At 37.6% G+C, this 16,140-nt stretch overlaps 1 protein-coding gene and 1 long non-coding RNA gene across 5 annotated transcripts in view; one reads left to right on the top strand and one right to left on the bottom strand.

Moving 5' to 3' along the window:
* Positions 1-16,140, top strand: part of TMEM117 (transmembrane protein 117) — a 508,588-nt gene that overhangs the window by 46,748 nt on the left and 445,700 nt on the right. The window lies entirely within an intron of this gene.
* LOC121038697 (uncharacterized) overlaps positions 1-16,140 on the bottom strand; it is a 69,870-nt gene that overhangs the window by 4,237 nt on the left and 49,493 nt on the right. Inside the window, exon 3 of the long non-coding RNA XR_005794452.1 lies at positions 152-261. This is a non-coding gene — a long non-coding RNA (uncharacterized LOC121038697). The remainder of the gene's footprint in view (positions 1-151; positions 262-16,140) is intronic.

Genomic DNA, 16,140 nt, shown 5'->3' with positions numbered 1-16,140 from the left:
AGTCAAGCCTGGCTCTGTAAGCACATTGTCTGAGATCAAGGTGCCCCACACCCAGGTAGGCTTGTTGTCAACACATGAGCTTCAAAGAGAACAGGATGCGACTTCCCTCCCTACTGTTCATTTGATCTTAATAGAGATTTAAGGGTGTCACCTATTTTCATTGATGGGTTGAATGGCTGCATCTGCTGTTACTCTCTCCCAAAGCAGGAATCAGCGCTGCTCCTTGAGACAAAGCTAGAATCCATTACTTAATGGAGATTCCTAGGAGAAAAGGTTATTTCGTGTTTTGTAAATAGCTGTTCCTTAGAGAGGGCAATGATTAATGCAGGCTGAGCACAAAAAATATACTTTTCTTCCTGCTATTTCCTGCAGTGTACACAAAACCGATTTAAAACAAATTCTTGCAGGTTGTGATGATAGCATCATGAAAGATTAAACAGCGGGAGGGCAGAATTTGGTGGGAAATACAGGGGATTTTACAAGCAACTAAACCAAATATGTTCCTTAAAAAGGTGCAACCGGAGTCCTCTTTGGGTTTCATCTGTTTTGTGGCCATGCCTTTCAGCCAGTGCAAATGTGGGATCTTAGAATCTCAGAACAGGGGCCCCTTCTGTAGGAGAGACAAACACTCTGACTCCACCAGCTCTGATGTGCTGCTTCTCACTGCAAGGCCTGGAGGGCAGGAAGGGGCAGCAGAAGTTACACTCACCGGGGATCTGATTGAGGACTGTGGTAGCTCCAATACCCAGGAAAAGACCTATCCACTCAGAAGCAGCAGTGATGAGAAGACAGTTCCATAGACTAGGTATGGAAGCAAAGTGGGTATGGAATTACAGATTAGATTGTATTCCTGGAGGTGAAACCATTTGTTTCTTTTGCAGCAAAGGTCATATCAGGTGTTACGGGTACCTTCCCTCTGCTCTCCATTGCAGCCTATGTCTCTAAGATGGCCCCATGTGTCTTTGTATAGCTGGTATTTCAGAGATAGCCTGTATTTGGAGCCACCCTGTGGAAGGAGAGTAAAGCAAAAGAGATCCTATAGAATAATACAAGCACCTAGATCTAGCAGAAAAGTCAAGTTCAGGGGCGCCTGGGTGGCTCAGTCGGTTAAGCATCCGACTTTGGCTCAGGTCATGATCTCACGGCTTGTGGGTTCGAGCCCCAAGTTGGGCCCTATGCTAACAGCTCAGAGCCTAGAGACTGTTTTGGATTTTGTCTCTTTCTGCCCCTCCTTGCTCATTCTCTGTCTTTCTTGCTCTCTCTCTCTCTCTCAAAAAATAAATAAACATTAAAAAAATAAAAAAGAAAAATCAAGTTCAAATATTGGTTCTGCCACTTAATAGATGTGTAACCTTGGGGCCTGGGTGGCTCAGTCAGTTAGGTGTCTGACTCTTGGTTTTGGCTCAGGTCATGATCTCACAGTTTGTGGGTTCAAGCCCCATGTCAGGCTGTGTGCTAAGACTGTGGAGTCTGTTTGGGATTCTCTCTCTCTCCCTCTCTCTCTGCCCCTCTGCAGCTTGTGCATGGGCCCTCTCTCTCTCAACATAAATAAATAAACATGAAAACAAATAAAAAAAGCATACTTAAAAAGATAAATGTGTAATCTTGAACAATTTACTTACTTTCTCTGAGCATCACCAGCTTCATATCTGCAAAGGGGACATAGTACTTACCTCATAGTTTTGAGGATTAAATGAAATATAATAATTTTACCTGGCATGTTGTAAATGCTCAATAAGTGTTAAGTTACTATTATGTATGAGACTCTATATAGTATGAATAATACTTTCTCATACCTTATTGATCAGATATGTCATCCATTAGCCCAACAAGTGTTTTATAAATGCAAGCTATACATTATTAGGAGTTTACATCATCAGTACAAATGAATGGCTACTACAGGAAAGTATCTCTAAACTCATGTTCCATTGATAATAAATGGAGAGAAGGGAAGTGATACTTGCTGAGCTCTTACCGTGTATTTTTTTGTGCATAATCTTAGTTTATTATTATACGAACTTAGTAAGATCAGTACTATTATGTTTTCTGTAATAATGAAGAAACCAAGGATGGAAGAATTTAAGTTGCCCAAGTTCATGTAGTGGCACTGGAATGGTTTTGTTTCAAAGCAGGATTTATGCCTTTTCTCCTTTCATTTTCTTAATAAACAACTTTTGGGGGGTATGCTATAATTACTTTTCTGAGATTGTGAAGATAGCAATACATAGATTCATTTACATTTCAATCTTGGAACAACAGGTAAATCTTTCACCTCCCAAGCAACCATTGGACTACGGCCATTGAGGAAGGGAGCATGAGGTTGGGGAAGGCAGCTCTCTTTAGAAAAGGATGAATCTTGGAAGGAGCTGAAAAGCTGTCTGCTAAAAACCTTCCCAGCAGCTTGGGAAATAAGTCCACCTGTCGTGAGGGGGAGGATCTGGGATATGTAGCCCAGCATCCATGACACCTTGTGTGATATGTAATTCAGAAAAAGGAGGAGAGTAACATTTAATGTAGGAATATAGATTAATTTTCAGTGTTCTGTTTTCAAAGCAGTTACAAAATAAACTGAAGCTTAAGTTTTGGTGTATTTCTTCCAAGTGCTAACAGTTCTCTCTGCCGCTTTTACACAAAGTTGACTGTTTCCACACTTTGGTCTGGACTCTAACATCACTATTGACAATCTGTGAATAAATTTCACCTAACGTAGCGACAAACTCCTTTTCTCTTATAGAGAGAAATTTTTATGTACGTACGTACTGCCATTTTAGATGGGTTTAAGGTAAAAGTAGTGTCTTTCTTTTTCTGTACGTACGTACTGCCATTTTAGATGGGTTTAAGGTAAAAGTAATGTCTTTTTCTTTTTCATCAGATTTTAGGCCTAGAGATAAGAAATTTATCCAAGAGTTATTTTCTTTTTTTAAATTATGTTTATATATTTATTTTTTGAGGCAAGGAGAGGGAGACAGTGTGCATGCAAGCCAGGGAGGGGCAGAGAGAAAGGGAGAGAAGGAATTCCAAGCAGGCTCCATGCTGTAAGCTCAGAGCCCAATGTGGGGCTCGAACCCATTAACCGTGAGATCACGACCTGAGTCGAAACCAAGAGTCAGACGCTCAACTGGTTGAACCACCCAGGCTCCTCTGACGGTTATTTCTTATGAATGCTATTAAAGAAGGCATTGATTCAATTCAGTTCAATTAGGCATCATGTTAATATGTATTTAAAAGATATTTTAATTTTTTTTTTAATCTGAAGAGGAGATCTGGGTGGGAAGACACTGCTTTATTTTTGTTACCCTTTTGTTGATTCCTTAAGGATTTCCTCAGAGAGATGATCGTGAACATTGCCTGTTCTTTTCAAGGACCATTCTCTCCCACATCTAATACCTTCTTACTTTACTGAGAGGTATGAGATAATCATTCTGTCATCTTTCCATTTGGTCTTCCATACTTTAAGATTTGTCTGCTTTTTTTTTTTTTTTATATGATCTTCCTTCTTTCCGTACCATTTGTTGAGTATTTGTTGAGTGTATACCATGTTATGTACTCTTCTAGGTGCTTGGAATAGGCTAGTGAATGAGACACACAAATGTCCCTGCCCTCACTGAGTTTACAGAATAATTTGCATTTATATTCTTAATCTTATTTTTGTTCTTAAGCCCATCTCCTAGTGTTTTCTTTGGCAAATGCCTCTTGAACGTTTAAGCTTTCTATATGATTTTTTAAAAGTATAATCATAACTGCTTATTCAAATATAATTTTCTTGTAATCAGACGACCTGAAAACCATCATGCTCTCTTATTTTTTCCCTCCATTGTTTAAGAGTAGTCCACAGTTCGTGTCTCCCCTTCATTCTTTAACCTCTTGTAATCCAGTGGCTTACCTTAAAAGTTTGTGGAAGTTTCCCTTGGGAAAATATACTCACATAATCATCTTCCTTTGCTTCCATGGCTACCATCCTACGCCAGTCTGGGACATTGCAGTTCTTTCCTACCTGGTCTCTTTGGCAATAATGACTTCAATCTTTAAATCAACCTTGTAAGCTATTGGTCAAATATTTCTTGTGTTGGGAGGTCCCCAAGACCAACCCCAGGTTCGAGGATTCACCAGGAGGAGTCACAGACTTCAGCATATATAAGTACTCAATGTACATGATTATATTGAAAGTATACAAAGCAAAGTGAATAAAGGGAAAAGGCACATGGGGCAAAATCTTGGGGAAAGCAGGCACAGCCTTCCAGAATTTTTTTCCCAGTGTGAAGGCACAATAGGACACAATTCTTCTAGCAAGGAGTTGTGACAATATGTGTAAGATGTTGCCAACCAAGGCAGCACACTAGAGACTCAGTGACCAGAGTTTTCATTGGGGGATGGTTACACAGGCATCCTCTGCTTGGCACATATCCAAATTCCAGATTCCCAGAGGGAAAGCAGGTGTTTAACATAGGCCATACCGTGTATACAAAAAGTTTAGCTACCGTGAAATAGCCTCCTTAGTTATAGAATGGTGGGAACCCTTCCAAAGTCTAACTTCCCACGTGCCAGCCCAGGGCTGGCTTTGCAAACAGGCCTTTCTAAGGATAGGCATTCAGGCCTGCTACGATAACTTGTTTTGTTTTGTTTTGTTTCATTTTGGTTTTTTTGTGCACTTCTCCTGAAGTATAGCTCTGATACTCATTCATTCATGAAATATTTATTGAACATCTACAATGCATTGGGCACTGTGTACTAGAGAGTACTAGAGATACAGTGGTGAATAAAATAGATAAAATCTGTCTTATGTTGCTTTTGTTCTAGAAAGGGAGATAGTTTTAAAAATGTTACATGGTAATCATGGCTATGAAAGAAAATAAAGCAGTTTGATGAGATAAAGAGCAATGGGATGGGGTGAACACTTTATTAGATGGGAAGGCCTAGCTGAAGAGATGAGATTTTAGTAGAGACTAAAAAGAGCATCCAGGCAAAGGCAACAGCAAGCGAAAGGTGTGGACGTGAAATGAGGTATATTTCAGAACCAGCGAGAAGATTAATATAGATGGGGTGGAATGTGGAAGGTAGAGAAGATAAGAAGAGTTTAGAGAAATAGGCAGAAACCAGATTATGTGGGCTGTCTTCAGAGGCCATGGTAGGAGTTTGAATTTCATTCTAAATATGATAGAAATTTCTCCAAGCATTTTGAGCGGGGAGTGACATAACCCAATTTATATTTAAGATGATCATAGTAGTTGCTGTGTCAGAAACTAGGGCAGAAGGGTAAGAGGGCAGGAGTGGAAGGTCAGAGGCAAATTCAGTGCTATTCTAGAAGTCTTAACATCATGGAGGCCTGCACTAAGGTGGGAGCCAGGGAGAGATGAGAAGATATTATGACACTTTAACTGCTTCAGAGTCTAATCGCTCAATGATCTGCAGTATGTAGTTCTGATACCTTACTCTGACCTTCGACACATTTTTGATCTTGAACACACCTTATTCCCACTAAAAATTTGTCAGAATTTTCTCTTATATATGTCATATTTAAGTCAGCCTAAAAAAAAAAATAAATAAATAAAAAATAAGTCAGCCTAACTCTTTGGCCATTACTTAAATATGATAGATTTTCTCATCTCCGTAATTTGTTTAATGCTTGTGTTTCCTTATGAAAAGTTATAATCCCCTTTAGCTATTATTTTGCATCCAAATGTTACCTATTTTTCAAAGCTCCCTTTCCATGAATTCTTCCCTATTTTCTTATTTTCTACTTTGGAATTAATTTCTCTTTTGTGGCCTCCTATATTTCACTTCTCTATTGCTACCTAAAAATATAACCCAAACTTTTTGGCTTAAAATACCAATTTTACTTTGCTTATGATTTTGTCGGTCAGAAATTCAGGAAGGGCTCAACCATACTGTTCACCTTATACGCCATCAGCGAGGGTAGCTGAGACTGAAGGATCCATTTCTGAGATGAGTTCTTCCCTCACAAGTTTGGCACCTCAGTGCTTCTTGGCCTTTTTCCATCTCCACCTGGTATCTTGTCCTTCAGGGCTATGGTTTCTCACAGCCTGACAACCGCTAATATGAAGGCTGAGGCCTCTCCGAGAACAAGATGGAGGCTGCCAGTTCTCTTATAGGTTAGGTCTGGAACTGGCACACTGTCACTTTCACTGTACTCTATCGGTCACTGAATTCACAGGTCAGCCAAGATTCAAGGAAGTGAGGGAAAAGGCTTTGTTCCTTGCCAAAAGAATGACGTGGGCATACAAGGAGGAAAGGAATTAATGGCAGCCATCTTGGAAATAGCTATCACACCAGAGCACTTTACTCAAATTTCTATTTTCACAGTGTTCCTTCATATTATATGTATTTATATAGATGTCTCATATCCCTTATTACATCTTTGAGGGAAGGAAAGTTCTTTGAGGGAGGGAATGGTGGCTGCTTTGTCTTCATAGCCCTAGTTTCTAATCGGTTGTCTTATATATCACAGATTTTTAATGTCCGTCTCTTGAATAGAATTTACATGGCAATATTTGTAGGAAACACATGCCAAGTTGAAAAAATAACTCAGTGTAATTGATAATTATTGAATATCTACTAAATTCAATAGATTGATTCATTGTAGGGATTAAACATTTCTTACATGCGAATATTTTCACAGTTTACAGAGAGATGAAAGTCATTAAACATTTACTGGACAAAGTTTTGTGACGCATATACTGTGGGGGGTACAAAAATAAATAACGCCATCTTTAACATACATTTTAAAATTTGGTTCTCACAGCAGTTGTCCAAGATGTGTGGAGGGAATTTTCCAGCGTTGTATTGCAGATGAGGAATAGTCGAGGGGGCTTTTTGGCAGATCTGGACCTATAATTTAGTCTCTTTATTTCCAAGGCAGTAATACTGCCTACACCATGTTGAGGTCTAATGCTTAGTTTATGATCAGTGGCCTTCAGAATATGGCCCATAATACCTCTTACTGCTTTTTATACCTTTTTCCATTTATACCTCTTACTACTCTTCAAGTACTAGATACACTTGTCTTATGACCAGCTCCCAAACTTTCTCATAATTTTGCTGATATTTCCCCTTATTTATTTATACTTTAATATTTAATGTTAAAATATTAATATTGATTGAAGTGCTGCTTTGTGGCTAATACTGTACTAGGCACTAGAGATACAAAGGTGAGTGGAGAATATTTCTTACCCTCAAGGGACTCTCAGCCTAGCAGCAGGGCAGTGTCTTCTAGATAAGGCTTTATTCCTGTCCCTCTTTTTTTCCCATCTCTTTTTGAAATCCTGTTCATTTTCCAAGGCCATCAAAAATGTCCCTTCCTCTATGAATTCATTTTTATTTCCTCTGGTCATCTTATCACTTTTATATGGTAGTTTTCATATTGTTCACAGTTAGTAATTATAAAGTTGTCCTCAACTTCTTTTAGTCTCCTACTCTGCTGACATGTAGGAAAAAAAATTTAGGTTCAGTTTATAGTATCTAGTATGGTGTAGGCACCTCCACGTTTTGAAATGCTGATTAAATTATAACAGACACTTCTAGGTTGCTTGAAACAAACTTCTTTCTTTCTTTCTTTCTTTCTTTCTTTCTTTCTTTCTTTCTTTCTTTCTTTCTTTTCTTTCTCTCTTTCTCGCACTCCACCCTTCTTATACACCCTTCTGGAATTCTACCTCAATCTGTAGCCTCTACTGAAGACATTGGTGGCCATGATTATGTTATATGACTTACTCCTACTGATTAGACTTGGAATGTATACATGACCCATGGCTTGTCAACTCATTAGCTCAAGCACAGCTGATCAACTTGTCAGATTCTTGAATGAATTTGTACTAAGACAGGGAAGTTTCAGTTTGTGGTGGGTTTTTTGTTTTGTCCTGTAGTTTCTTTTTGAGTCAGGCAACCATATTGGTCTGTGTACAAGGAGAGGAAGCTACTCAAGAGAAAACTTGGAGATGAGATTCATCATATAGACTCTGAGATGGTGGCTTTTCTGGTCCTAATTGTTTCTCAGTTCAGCGTCCTGTGAGTCTGAACTTCACATTAGTTCCTTTCTTCATGAGATTGCCTTTCAGATTATTAAATAAATCCTCCTTCACTTGACTATTTCTTTGTAACTTAAAATGCTTTGACTGAAATATTGCCAGATTCAATCTTTTCTCAGTCCATATCTGCCTCTACCTCTCACTGAATTTTTAAACTACTGCCCAGAACTGCATTGTAGAACGTTTGCTTTTGTTAGCTATTAAGGCACTGATTATTCCAATTCCCTACTTACTTGACAACTCCTTGTGTGTTTGCCTTTCTTTTTAGCCTACTAAATATGGGCATTTCCTGAGGTTTTACTCGTACCTTTATTTCCTTTGTCCACACTTTCTCTCTTGTTCTTGTCTATTCTCATGTTATCAGCTATCATCTCTATGAAGGCAACTATTAAATATACTACACATGCACACACACATACACATACACACACATTTTCTCCTCAATTCTACTATTTGCTTAATTGGTATCTGAAACTTAAGTCAAAACAGAATTCTTTATTTTTCCCTCTAGATGAGTTAACATAGTTACTGGATAATATTTGAAATACTTCCTCACTCTGAACCCTATGAATCTGAGTTCTCATGACTTTTAAATTTTTCTTTTAGTACTGTAGCTATAATTTTTTAAAATGTTTATTTATTTATTTATTGAGAGAGAGAGAGAGAGAGAGAGAGAGAGAGAGAGAGAATTCCAAACAGGTTCCAAGCTCAGCACAGAGTCTGACATGGGGCTAGATCTCATGACATTGAGATTATGACCTGAGCTGAAATCAAGAGTTGAACACTCAACTGACTGAGCCACCCAGGTGCCCCTGTAGCTGTAATTTTTTAATACTCTTCTGGGTAATTTAATATCAAGCTAGACTTTCATGATATATTTTGATTAATAATAGATTCTACCTGAGTAATAATTAATTTTTTTTAATGTTAATTTATTTTTAAGAGAGAGAGTGAGACAGAACGTTAGTGGGGGAGGGCCAGAGAGAGGGAGACACAGAATCGGAAGCAGGCTCCAGGCTCCACACTGTCAGCACAGAGCCCGACGCAGGGCTCGAACCACGAACCGTTAGAACATGACCTGAGCCGAAGTTGGACGCCTAACCGACTAAGCCACCCAGGCGCCTCCTACGTGAGTAACAATTAATGATAATAGACCCTACATGAACCCCACATTTCTAGACCTGGCTTAGATCTGGCTGTGGGATGGGGAACTATTTTCATCTCATCTGTAATCCACTTTAGATACCTAGGATACCGGAAAATAGTGACTCCAGAGTCCTAGGAGTGAGCTGATCTTGTTGACCTAACATAGTGTCCCCTAAATAGGTTTTGTGGGCTGGAGCACCATGTGCTGTTGGTGTTGGATGACTTGCCTCATGGTGTCCAGCACAGTGGTTAGTTGTACTCTAACAGACTGCATCTTTTACATAACACTTTTCTTGAAATACAACTCCTGAACTGATTTGTTAGCATTTGCAATAGAACCAGAGTCTGACGAGATCTGCAGAAAGTTAGGATTGGCTTTAAGACGAAAGTGGCCTTAAAAGTAGTTAGAAAAGTAATCTATCTGACTGATTTCAGAAAGTCCAGATTCTTTCTCCAGCCAAAGAAGACAGCAGTCAGCTTCCGCTTGGCATGGGACGCTATCGGCCAGTGGATATCTTTCAAATATATATGATATGCAGATAACCAAGCATTGTGTCAAGATCAAAAAAGATGTTAGGAATGAAATCCCTGTCCTTACACAAGAATTTTTCAGACTGTTGAGAACTGTATACAAGTTCTAATTCAACCACATGAGAGCAGCTGATGATTATGTTATTTTGTTTAGACTCATACTGCTTGATGTCTGGTCTTAAATATGTTTAATTAGGAAATCTAAAATAGTTCCCTTGGCTAACTGAAGTCATCCAATAGCAATGAGCTTTGTAAGGCATGAAGTAAAAGTTGGGTTATCTAGAGTACAGTTTACTGAATATCTTTACTGATGGGCCCTTAGTCTAGACCACAGTGGAAATTTATGATCATAATTTGTGAAAGATTCTGAACTGTCTTCTAGACTATCAAAAAGATAAACCTATTTTCAGTGTATGTTAGGGATTTTATTGTGTGCAATATAAAACATTGGTAGTCCACATAGGCATTTTAAAGTAGCAATGCTAAGCAGCCTTATTTCTTGATCATTCTGAATGAATGGGAATTTACTGCATCATGAATTCAGCATACTGGAATCATGTGGAAAGTAGTATTTGTATTTTCTTAATATGCTAATTCAATGAGCAGAAGATGTTTGAAATTCATTTTAGGTATATTTGCCCCGCATTTAATTCTTTTTGAAGTGAGAATGTATCAAAACCACTAACTTTCAGTAGCTGTAAAAAGAACTACTATTTATTGACCACTTGCTCAATGCCCAGCACAGTGCAGGTTACTTTACATGCATTCTCTTTACTTGTCCTATCTTGAATTAGCAGAATCCTTAGGCCTAAGAGTGTTTTAAAAAGAAAATGAGCTTCAGAGGTAGTCAGAACTGGATTTGCCATTACGTAGATATGTGACCTTGTACAAACTGCTTTTATCTCTGAAGAGGTTTGTTATGGGCTTCATAAACACTTATTTCATCCTCATATACGTATTAATATAAAGTTGGTCAAACTTGGTAGGCATTCAGTAAGTGTTTATACTAATCCTTTCTTGTTGAACTGATTGGGTACAAATTGGAGATGAGTTTTTATTTTGAAATTTGGAGTCCACCTATGGTTTTCTCAACCTATTCTCAAAATGTCTGATTCTTCTAACTATAATAAAAATACTCCGGTGGGATTAGACAGCAGGAGATTGCTACAGCATATTGCATTTGACTAGGATAATTAGATACATTGTTTTTGGTGTGTTTGTTTGTTGACCTGCTTGTTTTTTTCTTAAGATCCACCTTAGAGATCTGCTGGGGCAGCGTTCTCAGGATAGGGGCAGGCACCATGCAGAGGTAGATTAAGAAATTGCGGCATTAAGCATCTCTCTTGAGAAATCATCTCTCTTGATTAATCAAGACATTAAAAGAGAAATCAATCAGATCCTTTATTTTACTTGAGGGTACCCACATGCTTTAAAATTATTTTACATTCTAATTCTTTTTTTTAAGGTCATTTAAAAAGCAATGCATGCTTAGTCTAGAACATTTTGAAAGCATAGAACTAGATGAAAAAAAGAGATAGAGATGGAGACAGAGATAGTGGTAGAAAGAAAGATATGAAAAAGAAAATTAGAATCGCCTGCTATTCCATCACTCTTGACTAACCTCAATGCAGTTTTGTTTCTGGATGCTTCCCATTTTGTTAAATAATAAAAGATAGCATCATTTGTGAAGACTATATGGTTTCCTATTATATAGATACCCTGTAATTTTTTGAATCTAGTTTGGGAATGGGAACTAGATATGCCCTTGAGTGGAGGAGGTTGAGGATGAAATAGGATGTGGGACCAGGACATAACTCTGGATACTGGGAAAGAAATCCATTCAGGAAGGTACTTTGGGGTGTACAGAGAGCAGATGTAATGGTTTCATCAGGACAGAGACCCAGGCACAGAGAGAAGTGAGCAAGGGACCCAGTTAACTACATCTAGAGGATCAACTGAAACTTGGTTTCAGGAACAAGGCAGAAGCCTAGTTGTTAAACTTTGCCAAAGAGTCAGTTATCAGAGTTGGACCAAGAACAAGGTTGACTTGCTATCTAGTGCTCCATATTGAGCTAAAGTTCCCTTCTCATGAGGATGCTATTGGTCCAAAGCCCGAGATAAGACTGGATACCCAGGAGAGATTAAGTGGCTCCCACTGTGGAGAGAGAAGACATGGGGGTAGGAGGGTATTGGAATCAGACAGATCGCAGTAGTATCACCCAAAGGTGATTATCAATGTTTCAGAAGTTAGAGGGATATATGGTGACCCAGAGGAGCCAGTCCTAGATTTAGTGCTATTTAACACTTCCATTAAATTGGCAAATTAGAGAATAAATCACTAATTACTCAAATGACATTAAGTAAAAAATACTAGCTTGGACATTGGGAAATAAGGTTTCAACATTATTGTGAAAAACTGGATAAATGATTAAAACCCAACAGTAGCTTAGCAAAGACAAATGCATAGAGGTACCTTTAAATAGAAAAACAAATGGTACAAATAAATTATTTCTACTAAGTTGCAGACCAAAGGATTGAAAAATCTTTATTTTCTGCTTGACCTTTTCTGGAAAACTCATGAGGTATTGATGGAATTTTAAAACTGTGACATTAGTAACTTTATTCTTGCCAGTTTTAAAGTCTCCTGAAATTTACTTGATTTTGTAGACTCCAGTTACATTTAGAATACAAATAAAATATTTATAAGACCTCTCTTGGTGCCACTTGGCAGGTACTTTTCAGAATAGGTATTGTATTTTTGTTTTTTTTTTTTTTTTTTGGCTACAAGTCAAGGAAAGTGGATACCATGAAATTATGAAAAAGAAAATCTGGTTTCTCTAGTGCTGGATGGGAAAAGGTCACTGAGCATTACTAATTACTGCTTTTGCTGGTGTTTTAATAAGACCTTTTCAAAGAAATTGAATGTTGAGGACATGAGGTCAATTGAGTACAAGACAGAATTATTGAATAGAGAATAGAGAAAAATACAAATTAGCCAAAAAGACCTCAGAATGAGTCATCCCAGTTTTCTTAAGTGGAAATATCAGTGCAGCAGAAAATTTTATTAGAATAATTTTCATGTGTTGCATTAGTAATCTGCATTTAGTCTCATTTATGATTATTCTAATATTTTAAAACTATAATCCATTGACATTGGCTCATTCTTTTTTAGATAAGGCAAGATGAAGAAGTTGTGATAAGGAAACGTTAATAGCCTGAGATGTGGGCTTCTGGGGAGCTTGGATGTTAGAGAAAATGTAAAAATGTCTGATATAACTGCACTTAAAAATAAAGTTTCTACCAGTGGCTCTTTTTCTTGGAGATTTTTCAATGCAAGCAATGTTCTTTATCTGGCAGGTCAACTCAGCCTGGGCCATTTATATGCCTAGCCATGGTTATCTAGTTATCTGACCTCCTGGAACAGGAACCCTGTCCTTTCTAATCTTCCTACCACCAAGAGTGTTTAATTCTACCTCAATGACTCCTTTATGTACTCAAATACCGTCATTCTGATGTCTTAACTTTTTCTTGCACAAAATGAAACAAAGCCCAATTCTTTCACTTTTGTCACTATCATATTTAATGATTGTGCATTCATAGTATTGTGTTCTATCCTAATGAATGCATGGTCATTTTGCCAGATAGTATAATTTGAGAAAAGAAGCACTTTATTTTTCCTAAGATCAATTTGTCTTAGAAACTTGGCATCTTCAAAGGTTAAAAAGACTGATATTTTTCCATCTTTTCAAAGTCATAAGATAAACCAGTCTTTAAGTGGCTTACCTAAAGAAATTCTATTTAACAACTTTGTACTTTTAAAATCCTTTCTGATATTTGTGATTTAAATTATATTTTCATGTTTCAAATGGGGATTTCTTAGTACTTGCAACCATTTTGTAATGTGAACAGTTGGTTTTTAAAAGATTTGGAAACTATTCCTTTCACATGTGAGTGCAGCAAGCATGAAATTAAGGAAAACTTCACAGCTCGACAAGAAGGTATTATTCTTTCCTAATCCAAGTGGCAGAGCTGACTGTGTTCGAGTCACAGTGTTCTGTTGACATAGAGCTGATCTTTGAGTTGCTACTGAGTCTCTAAAACCTGAGGAAAAATCTTTACCTAGTCCAGGAAAATGTTTGCATTCCGGTTCTATCTGCATATGTTCAACTATGCTCAACTTCAGGCCTGACGATTATATGAAGGCATTAGAAGGCCTCTAGCATAAATGTTAAAATCTATTTTGAGATTGCTAATTCTAAAGTCCTCACCATTCCTCTCATAAGGAAGTCTTTATCCTGAGGCCCCTGCCAGCTCTTTTGTATCAACTGGTCATTTATCACTTCAGGTGAATGCCTTGGCTTCCATCTCTCTGACCATCTACCTATCTGAAAGAGAGAGAAAACAAATAAACCAATTCTACAACTAATATTCTCTGTACCCAAGAAAAATAACTTCTTCCTATCATTATACTAAGCAGTCTAGTCCCTTATTGTCCCAGTTTCTTCATTCCAAAATAACATTTGCTCCTGACATATTGGATAAAGCATTAATATCTGAAATCTATAAAGGACTTATCAAACTCAACACCTCAAAAAAACAAATAGTCCAGTGAAGAAATGAGCAAAAGATATGAATAGACGCTTTCCCAAAGAAGAGATCCAGATGGCCAACAGACACATGAACAAATGCTCAACATCACTTATCAACAGGAAAATACAAGTCAAAACCACAGTGAGATACCACCTCACACGTGTCAAAATGGCGCTATCATTAACAACTCAAGCAACAACAGATGTTGGCGAGAATGCGAAGAAAGGGGAACACTTTTGCACTGCTAGTGGGAAATCAAACTGGTGCAGCCACTCTGGAAAACAGTATGGAGGTTCCTCCAAAAATGGAAATTAGAGCTACATTATGGCCCAGCAATTGCACTATTAGGTATTTATCCAAAGGATACAAAAATGCTGATTTGAAGGGTTGCTGGAGGGGTGTTGGGTGAGGGGATGGCCTAAATGGGTGATGAGCATTAAGGAGGGCACTTGTTGGGATGAGCACTGGGTGTTATGTGTAAGTAGTGAATCACTAAATCCTACCCTTGAAACCTTTATTACACTATATGTTAACTAACTTGGATTTAAATAAAATTAAAAAATAGCCCCCCCCCCAAAACAACAACAAAAAACCCAAAATAACATTTGCTCCACCTTGCATATTAAAAAGTCTGTTTTTGAGTGTGTGTCTTCCCCTCAAGATTTCTGGTCTCCCAAGTTTTGCACAGAAAGCTTGGAAATGGCAGCTTCAGTTGAAAGGCATCAGATGAGTTTCTTAGTACCCAAGCTAGAATACTTGAAGAATCCTTCTTCATTCTTTCATCCCCAGTGTGTAGCCATTTGAGTTTTTGAGGCACATGATGGAGGGTTAGTGGGCAATCTGGATGCGGGATGGAGAGTGGAAGATAAAATCTCCTTTCTCTTCCTTTCTCTTCCTTCTCTTCACTCACGGATGAAGACTTTCTCCCATTTTCCCTATTACGTTACCTCAACTGTTAATCAATTCACATATCCTTTATAAGCCACATGGAATTTTAAATTCTGTTTTATTTGTGTGTGTAAAGGATGATGTCGGAAAATTGTATCTCTAGGCTCTTTGATCTGTGGCATAATGTGTTCTAAATAACCTGATGTGTTCAGATTAGAGAAGGATGAAGACTAATTTGCTCATTTAATTTAGGAAAGTTATTTAGCCTGGAGCAAGAACTTCTTTTTTATAAATGCCTGAATCTGGCTCTGGCAAATCCTTATACTTTATGGAGACAGAACTAAACTCAGACCCCAGCTTATTGACAACCTTATTTCTCATTGCCTCAATGTTATCATATGATCCTATGCTTCCAGATTTCCAGAATCTTTGTTTTGCTTTTGCTTAGATTAGGTGAATCAACATATATTTCTTAGAATTGTCAAACACCTAATATCATTACTGTCTACTTCATTTTTATGTTTTGGTTACAAGCCTGTTCATTTTTACCAAATATTTTCACCAGCATGCTAAACATTACATTGTATGTTGCTACTGATAATTTTCTACCTGAACATTGTTTTCTCTATGATGTACTTTCTGTTTCTATTTTATTTCCATTAATACTTATTTCTAGTTGAATAATCATGTTCGATGAATTGAATTGTTAAAAAAAACAGTAGAATGGAAACTCCATGAAGCAGAGATTTTTGTCTATTCTCAGGACTTACAAGAGTACTGGGTACATGGCAGATGTTTAATAAATATTTGTTCAGTGAATGAAGAAGATAAACTGATTTTTCCCCACCTTGCCTAATATTATCCATAAGGCACTGGTGTTTTTATTGGTGCTTTTCCATGTGATTTTCAATTAATGAATAGCCTTTAATCTATTTTTTGTCCCTCA

The sequence above is a fragment of the Herpailurus yagouaroundi genome, unplaced genomic scaffold, assembly GCF_014898765.1.
Source record: "Herpailurus yagouaroundi ecotype Mexico unplaced genomic scaffold, PumYag 166, whole genome shotgun sequence".
Lineage (NCBI taxonomy): Eukaryota > Metazoa > Chordata > Mammalia > Carnivora > Felidae > Herpailurus > Herpailurus yagouaroundi.
Note: the sequence above shows the minus strand (reverse complement) of the source record. Positions and strands in the feature narration are given on the sequence as shown.